The sequence below is a fragment of the Erpetoichthys calabaricus genome, chromosome 5 (genome assembly GCF_900747795.2).
Source record: "Erpetoichthys calabaricus chromosome 5, fErpCal1.3, whole genome shotgun sequence".
NCBI classification, from domain to species: Eukaryota; Metazoa; Chordata; class Cladistia; order Polypteriformes; family Polypteridae; genus Erpetoichthys; species Erpetoichthys calabaricus.
The window spans coordinates 99,938,674-99,947,982 of NC_041398.2; positions in this window are offsets into that span (position 1 = coordinate 99,938,674).

The following is a 9,309-nucleotide window of genomic DNA, read 5'->3' on the forward strand; positions in this document are numbered from 1 at the left end:
CCTTCAACTTCATATCAGGGCTCCACCTTAAGGTGAAATTCACTTGGTCACATTTATCACATTTTAATTACCAAAAAAACAAAAACAAAATATACACTAAGATGAAAAGAAAATTCACTCTTGAAGCAACAACATGTGATTTACAGTATTTGTTGAACTACTGTTTATCATTGAATATTTAATTTTTTATCATTGAGTATTTAAATTATATTTAATTATTGAAAGAGTACAAATCGTCTCTTCTGTAATGTCTGCTGCAATCTAGCCTTGCGGTATAGGCTTTTTCCCAGACTTCCATGACCTTTCTGTAAGTATGGTGCTCTTGAAGAATTCCTTTATAGTGCCCATGTTACATATAATTTGGAATGAAAACCTAACTATTGACTTAATTGACTTAAGCTTGCAATATGGGTAATGTCTGGTTGACAATACATTCCATATTCCAAACATATATTTTATGCATGCTTATTATCTAAGTTTTATCATTTGGAATATCTTTCTTTTTTAATATATTAATTTTATTCTTCATACTGCACAAAAGATTATTTCAGTTTGCATAGTTTTATTTTTAAAGACACTTCACAAGCTCAGTTATTAACAATCCCAATGTGAAACATTTTGGAAAGATCAAATCTTTGTACTAAACAAAACATTTTGATGGCAAATAAACAAAGTTGTGTGGTCCTACAAGTGAGCCTGACTACTTGTGGGCATGTTTACTGCAGCACATCCTTCGCATAACCTGCCTACTCCATTCATTACATGGCAGACACAACAATGAAGCCGAAAGTTTGTAAATTCGGAATTGCACTGGGAATTAAGCCTATGAGAATGCAGAATTTTGTAGGATGCATTTTGAAATATTACTAACATCCTGAAAATGCTGTTAGGCAACAACTTTGCAGGCAATGGCAGAAATAATAACTTGAGTTTAGAATCATTTTAAAAATGATGAACCAAACCATAGATTAAAAGCATTACAGTATTTGTTTCTTGTAATTCCGATGAACAGTCTATTTTTTAATTTTTTTTGTATCTTAAACATCAAATAAGCTAGAAGTGCATATTCCAGTTCAGTTTAAAGACATGTTTTTAACTCAGTGTGGAAACCCGATTCTCTGAAGGAAATCTTCATTTATATGTAGGCGTGAATATGAACTCGAACTGATGGTGCATTATACAGCACCACAGCCTAACTAATGCTAGGTTTACAAGTGCAAGAAAGATATACAGAGACTCCATTGTGAAAAAAAAGCAAACAAACAAGGTAAGTATTAAAAAGCAAACATCATTTCCATGTTCTTAAAATGATTAAGTTTAATTTTAAAATTATTAGGTTTAATGGCCAGTTGGACTTAAATAATTTCAATTTACACAATTGAAATTTAAGCAAGTTGTTTTAGCAATTGAATTTTATATTACTTTTTTCACTTCCAGTGTTCTTGATAACAATTAATAATGCCTGGTTATTACTTGATGGGAATTATCTCAGAAGTGATTCCAAGTCAGGTTTAAAGTCCACTCCCTAGTAGGGCACACTGGATCAGGAGTCAGGAAGTGAGTTGAGATAAAAATTGGGCTGATTGTAAAGCTTAGGTGAACATTTTTTTTCCCAGGACCCCATTATGCTTTATGAGGCCAGCGTGACAGCACAGAACTGTAGCAGCCATGTGCAGAACTTTCATGCATTCATGCTCCTAGGTCATTGCCGAGCTGCTTTGGGCATGCACCCAAATGATACTCCAGCCTTCCACCCTGCATGCATTAAAAAAAAATGTAGCATTTTCATTTGGAGTGAACATTAGCTAACCATAATAAGAATTTTATGAGTACTGCTACTGGACCTATAACACTGATCCATATGTGCTGGCTGCGCAGTGCTGCATGGCTAATTTGCATGCCCAGCTACACCTCAAAACAAACCTTAAAGCAGGGGCTTCCTAACTTTTTCACCCTGTTTACCCCGTGGCAATTTTTTGAAAGTAATAATTCCCCTGGCCTGTTTTGTCCAGTAATTTCAGTTTATATTATTACCATAGGGGCGGCACGGTGGCGCAGTGGGTAGCGCTGCTGCCTCGCAGTTGGGAGATCTGGGGACCCGGGTTCGCTTCCCGGGTCCTCCCTGCGTGGAGTTTGCATGTTCTCCCCGTGTCTGCGTGGGTTTCCTCCGGGCGCTCCGGTTTCCTCCCACAGTCCAAAGACATGCAGGTTAGGTGCATTGGTGATTCTAAATTGGCCCTAGTGTGTGCTTGGTGTGTGGGTGTGTTTGTGTGTGTCCTGCGGTGGGTTGGCACCCTGCCCGCGATTGGTTCCTGCCTTGTGCCCTGTGTTGGCTGGGATTGGCTCCAGCAGACCCCCGTGACCCTGTGTTCGGATTCAGCGGGTTGGATAATGGATGGATGGATGGATTATTACCATATTAAAGTGATTGACAAAGGGGAAATTTTAAGACACTATTTTTATCATTTTGATTTTAAGTTCAAATGACAATAACAATAATACTAACGCCTAATATTGCTATTTCACTTATTTAAAAATAATTCATGATTAGCATTCATGATTTTAATCTTCTCCTGTCTACAAGTTATGCTGATGAGAATTTTTCTCAGCATTTCCTTGCAATAGTACACTTTCAGGGTGCGAATGATGCCCAAACCCAATGGCTGAAGCACTGCTGTGCAATTGGGTGGGAGAAATTCAATGCAAACATTATCTAAATACGGAAGCATGTTGTGGGCAGCACGGTTATCAATCAGAAGTCGAATCATCCTTTTCTTCTTCTTCATATTGTGAGGTTTCTGAACTCTTTTGGGATCCTGGGATCCCCCCCCCCCACCCAATGGGAATGACATGCTGAAGTGTGTCCCGAAGTATGATTGCTGTGTCTGTGGAAGACTGTTTGTCCGTTGCCGGGGCAGGGCAACAGCAGGCTCACAGCGCTGCAGTGAAGCGCCACAGAAGCGAATCCTAAAAGACTGTGGGCACGCTATAAGTCCCTGTCTTACACGCCAAAACACGAGGCTGAGTCTCAGTACTTTAGCAAAACCAGCTTTATTCAGCTTGAAACAGGAACAGCACAGTTATTTATTGTAGCGTGATCTGCCACTCTCCTCTACACAGACACAGCAGTCAGAGAGGGTTGTGACCAGGTTAGTGGCCAAGTAATCCTGTTCCCTGCATTTACAATGTTCCTTGCATCACCCATCAAGATCTTTTCTGTTTGCTTCTGTGCCAAGCCACAGCAGAGCTGTGAGCCTGCTGTTGCCCCGGCAACAGATACATAGTCTTCCACAGACTCAGTGACAGACTTCGGGACGCTCTTCGGCATGTTGCCCAGTTGGGGGAGGTCCCAAGAGAGTTTAGAAACCTCACATTTTCTTGAGTGAGTGCCGAATTAATAGGAATGTTTCTTGAACGAGCATCACTGAACCACATAAAAACTGCTTTTTCTGCATCTTCAAATCTTCTTTTTTTGCTCTGTCTTTCAAGAAAGTTGACAGTATCGATGGTGAAATTCTGAATTCACTGGCAACGTCTTTTTTCTTTTTGCCGCAATCTTGCTGCAAAAATGAAGTTTTTTTTTCTAATATGAACTGTTATCGTTTTTTCATGTCTGCCGTTTCTGTAGGAAGGGTGACAATGAGTTAAATTCCAATGGATGTTTTTCAAATGTTGACAAGCAATAAGCAAAAGGTATCACTGAAAACAAAAACAGCAAAAAAAAAAAAAAAAACAGTATAAGGAAAGTCTGAAAAAAGAAACTTTTTTTACACAGTTTCTGTTTGGGGATTGTTGTGCACAACTGAGCTGTGACCACAGAACTAACTGCTCTGTGGATAATTCATGCAGGCATTTCTGCTGAATGTACTTTGTAGTAACGAGATTTCTATAGACTCGTGTCATATATATGGGGAAACTGTCGGGACCATAAAAATACTACGTTGTAATGAAAATTTCGTCATAAAGATATTTGTTGTAACAGAATTTTGTCTGTATATATACAGTATATTTAAAGGGTGGGCAAAAGTCGGTGTACAGTTGTGAGTACACGAAACACAGAGCTTATTCTTGTATCTATACTAATAAAAGGCAAAGCCCTCACTGACTCACTGACTGACTGACTGACTGACTGACTGACTGATTGACTGACTGACTGACTGACTCATCACTAATTCTGCAACTTCCCGTGTAGGTGGAAGGCTGAAATTTGGCAGGCTGATTCCTTACAGCTTACTTACAAAAGTTAGGCAGGTTTCATTTTGAAATTCAACGCGTAATGGTCATAACTGGAACCTCTTTTTTCACAATATACTGTAATGGACGGCAGCTCGATGGCCGTGGGAGGAGGAGTTGAGTGTCACGTCATCACGCCTCCCACGCAATCACGTGAAAAGACTGTGAACGCAGTAGGTACAAATGAAGGAGGAGCCGCAAACAGCGAAGAACAAAAAATTCATTAAACAATTGAGAAGGGAGCGAGTGAAGCATACAAGCATGTTCATAAGGGAAACACAGCACGGTGTAAAACGTAAGTTTAAATTAAGTTTATAGAAACGCTCCCGCTGCGGATTGCAATAACGTGAAAAGACTGTGAATGCAGTAGGGACAAATGAAGGAGGAGCCGCAAACAGCGAAGAACAAAAAATTCATTAAACAATTGAGAAGGGAGCGAGTGAAGCATACAAGCATGTTCATAAGGGAAACAAAGCACGGTGTAAAACGTAAGTTTAAATTAAGTTTATAGAAACGCTCCCGCTGCGGATTGCAATAACATATTCGCGACATAAAAGTTTAATGAGAAGACACGAGGTATAAACGAACCACACGCCGTAGCGCAACGTTAGGGGCAACAGTTTCAACCATTCTATGATCTGCCTCTCGCAACTGAAAGACGGCACATGGTGGATGTTAGCCCACTTGCTGACCGCAACGTTAGGGGCTTCAACTCTGGCGCTGACGATATTCGATTCTCGAGAGGGGATGCAGTGAGTGTGTATGCCTGATGAGCCCAGAATTAAGGAGAAACACGTGTCGCATACTCTTTGCATTATTTGAAAGTAAACTATTAAAACCATTCTATGATCAGCTTCTGGGAACAGAAAGAGGGCACATGGCGGATATAAGGCGACTTCCTGACCAACCACAAGCGTAACCTGGCAGGTAACCATCCATACAGTCAGATTGTGATTCAGAAAACGAATGCCATGAATTTAATTACCATGATCTACATACTGTCAAATAAACGAAACACACGCCGTAGCGGGACAGCTGTGAAAAGCGCGGTTCACAAAAAAACAGATCCTTAACAAATTGTTATTGGTATATTTTCGATCCATTTAAAAAGGTTTTACTTTCTTCTTAAAAAATTAAAAGCAGTACTTCGCCGCAACGAAGCGCGAGAATTTGGTTATATATATCTGCTTCTCACAATTAAAAGAGGGCACTTGGCTGATTTTAGACGACTTCATGACCAAACATAAGTGTTACCTGCCAGGTAGGGTTACCACTTTTAATATAAAAAAATAAGGGACGCATACTGCAGCGGGTGCCACATCCCAGTGCCAACAGTTTGCAGACTCTACTTAAAAGACCCGCCCTCCTCACTGGACAGTTAAAAAGACCAATCAAACTAACGATGGCATCAAGTATTACCCAATCAAAAGTAGGAAAGGAGGCATCTTCATAAAATGCGTGTGGGATGATTTGCATGAGACGCTGCTTTAAAAAAAATGATAAAAAAAATACGGGACAAATTCCGTCCTGTATTGATTCAAAACGGGACGTGCAATTTCATTCTCAAATACGGGACGATTCCGTATTTTAAAGGACGGGTAGCAACCCTACAGTGCCAGGTAACCACCCATACAATCGGATTGTGATTCAGACTAGGAATGCAATGAATGTAATTACCCCGATCTACATACAAGGCAAAAGTCTTGCAACATTCAAAGATGATGGCTTGGGATAAGTACACCATAGAACATAAAAGAGCTTATGAAGCCTTGAACCAAAAAAAGCAAGATCTCAGAGATCGTAAAAAAAAAAATAGGAGGTAATGTCGTTTTACTCGCTGTAGATTTTAGTCAAACATTACCAGTTATTTCACGAGGGAGACCAGCAGATGAACTCAATGCGTGTTTAAAATCCATGCTTCTCCCACGCTCGGTTATATGTCGCGTGTTCTCGGGTAGGTGCACCAAAAAATGTATACATTTAAGCATGTAATGAGCAAACAAAAAATGAGGTATACCCGAAGGCACTGCAGTAGTACTTAATGTAACTTTACTTCTTAAATGTTAATGTTTTACTGTTTAATAATTTATACGCTTCTTATATGTTGTTCAAATTCTTTTATCAAAATACCAGTGACAGCGCAATGCACAATAACGTGGAGTGAATACACCATACGCATCCGCCCACGGCCGCCCTGGTGTGCGCAGATAGGAGTTGATTCTACAATAAAATAAAATAAAGATAAAAACCCAGGATTGTTTCCTGCCTTACAATACAGTTTATTTTTGTATAGCCCAAAATCACACAGGAAGTGCCGCAATGGGCTTTAACAGGCCCTGCCTCTTGACAGCCCCCCAGCCTTGACTCTCTAAGAAGACAAGGAAAAACTCCCAAAAAAACCTAGTAGGGAAAAATGGAAGAAACCTTGGGAAAGGCAGTTCAGAGAGAGACCCCTTTCCAGGTAGATTGGGCGTGCAGTGGGTGTCAAAAGAAGGGGGTCAATACAATACAGTACAGTACACAGAACAATTTCTCAATATAGTAAGAAATAAAAAAATATATATATATATAAATTTTTGAAGTACAGAGCAGAATTTAACAGTAGATGATATATCCCATAATAAGATTTGTATTTGTATAGAGTCCTGGAGACCTCATCCTTCAAGCTGCCTCCCCCATTTGGCCATTCCACAGCTGAAACAGTGCTGGGCCAGCCAATCCGATGAAAGGACCCCTCTCTCCCACGATTCCTGCGATCCTCCATCTGGGATGACTTTTCCTTAGGCAGGCAAAACAACTTGGCAGGTGGGCCGTGGCCTTGTGCCTTGTGCCCTGTGTTGGCTGGGATTGGCTCCAGCAGACCCCCGTGACCCTGTGTTCGGATTCAGCGGGTTGGAAAATGGATGGATGGATGGATAAAAAGAGTAATACAATCATCACCCATAAAGCGGATAGTAGACGTGATGTTCTATATGTGTACCAGATTTCAAGTCAATAGGTGAAACGGTTTGCGAGCTACAGGTGATTTAGAATCCTGGACAGACAAACGAATAGCCACGGTAGCACATTACAGAAGAAGATTTTACTGTTTAATAATTTATATTTATATGAAATGTGCTTCTTATATATTACTTCATATTCTCATATGATAATGATGTTAATGTTGTTTATATTGATTTCTATGTTATTGAAACTGCATGTATGTGTGTATATGTATGTATATATATATATATATATATATATATATATATATATACTAGCAAAATACCCGCGCTTTGCAGCGGAGAAGTAGTGTGTTAAAGAGGCTATGAAAAAGTAAAGGAAACATTTTAAAAATAACGTAACATGATTGTCAATGTAATTGTGTTGTCATTGTTATAAGTGTTGCTGTCATGTATATACATATACACATACACATATATTATAACACACTACTTCTCCGCTGCAAAGTGCGGGTATTTTGCTATATATATATATATATATATATATATATATACTGTATATATATATATATATATATATATATATATATATATATATATATATATATATATATATATATATTCTCTTCCATTCATATATATATATATATATATATTCTCTTCCATTCATATATATATATATATATATATATATATTCTCTTCCATTCATATACAGATATATATTATATATATATACACACACATATATATATACACATACAGATATATATATATCTGTATGTGTATATATATATATATATATGTATATATGAAAGGACACACTATCTTTGATATATGCACATACTAAATCGACAGGACACACATTCAACTGGGACAACGTAAAAGTAAAATTTAAGGCCAGTACAAAAAGCGCCAGAGAGTTGGCCGAGTCTTGGCTATCAGATGAAAATGCCATCAACAGACACTTGGACATAAACCCAGCATATGCCAACTTAAGAAGGACATATGCACTTTAATTAAACGATACACCCCCCCCCCCCTTTGATCATACTGACTTAGTCACCTCCACCCACCCCCCACTGAATGTGTTGCTATATATTGCCTTTGATTCTTGTAAGTCTAAGCATTATCCTCTGATGAAGACCCCTGACAGGGGTTGAAAGCTCAGGAATAAAACTATTTTATGATACGTGATTCGTTTTTTCTCCCTTTGTGGATCTCCAACTGCAAATATGCAAACCGTATCACAGACCTTCTCTTCCATTCATATATATATATATATATGTATGTGTGTGTGTATGTATGTGTATATATATATATGTTGATATGTGTATATATATATATATGTATATATATGTGGATGTGTATATGTATATATATATGTAGATATGTATATATATGTATATATGTATATGTATATATATGTTTATATGTGTGTGTGTATATTATATATATAAAAGACAGCAACACTCATAACAATGACAACACAATTACATTGACAATCATATTACGTTATTTTTAAAATGTTTCCTTTTCTTTTTCATAACCTCTTTAACACACTACTTCTCGATTTATCTTTCAGGTTATTATAACACTTAACGAGATTGTACCAAAGTGCACCAAAATTTCTTTTTCCATACGAACGACTGTAAACCTACTTTTGCCCACCCCTGTATATATATTTTTTTTTACTTATTGCTAATTTGTGGCCATTTGTTGTATTTTCTTTGTGTTTATCATTCAGTTTGTATTTTTTGTTGTTAGCTCTGCTGCCTCACACATCATTTTTGGACATAATAATCAGTGAAACATAGTTGGCAGACACTTCTGTGGCCCTCAAGGACACTTAAAACACCCATTATAAGCCACTCAAAACTAGTGCAAAACTAGTACAGTTCCTTCTTTCCTATTGACTTACAGTATGTATTGACTAATGTATTTTGTGGAGTTCAGCAAAGTTCACAAACATTTCCGTGATTTTGTCAAACTCATGGTGAAACGAAATCCACAGGGTTCACTCATCACTATTGGCCACAGAATACGGAGAAAAGGAGATACAGAGAAAGACTGAGAAGTGGATGGGAGAGTGTTGTGGTGCTTGAGCCACTTTAGTTTGTCTACTTGGCATATAGG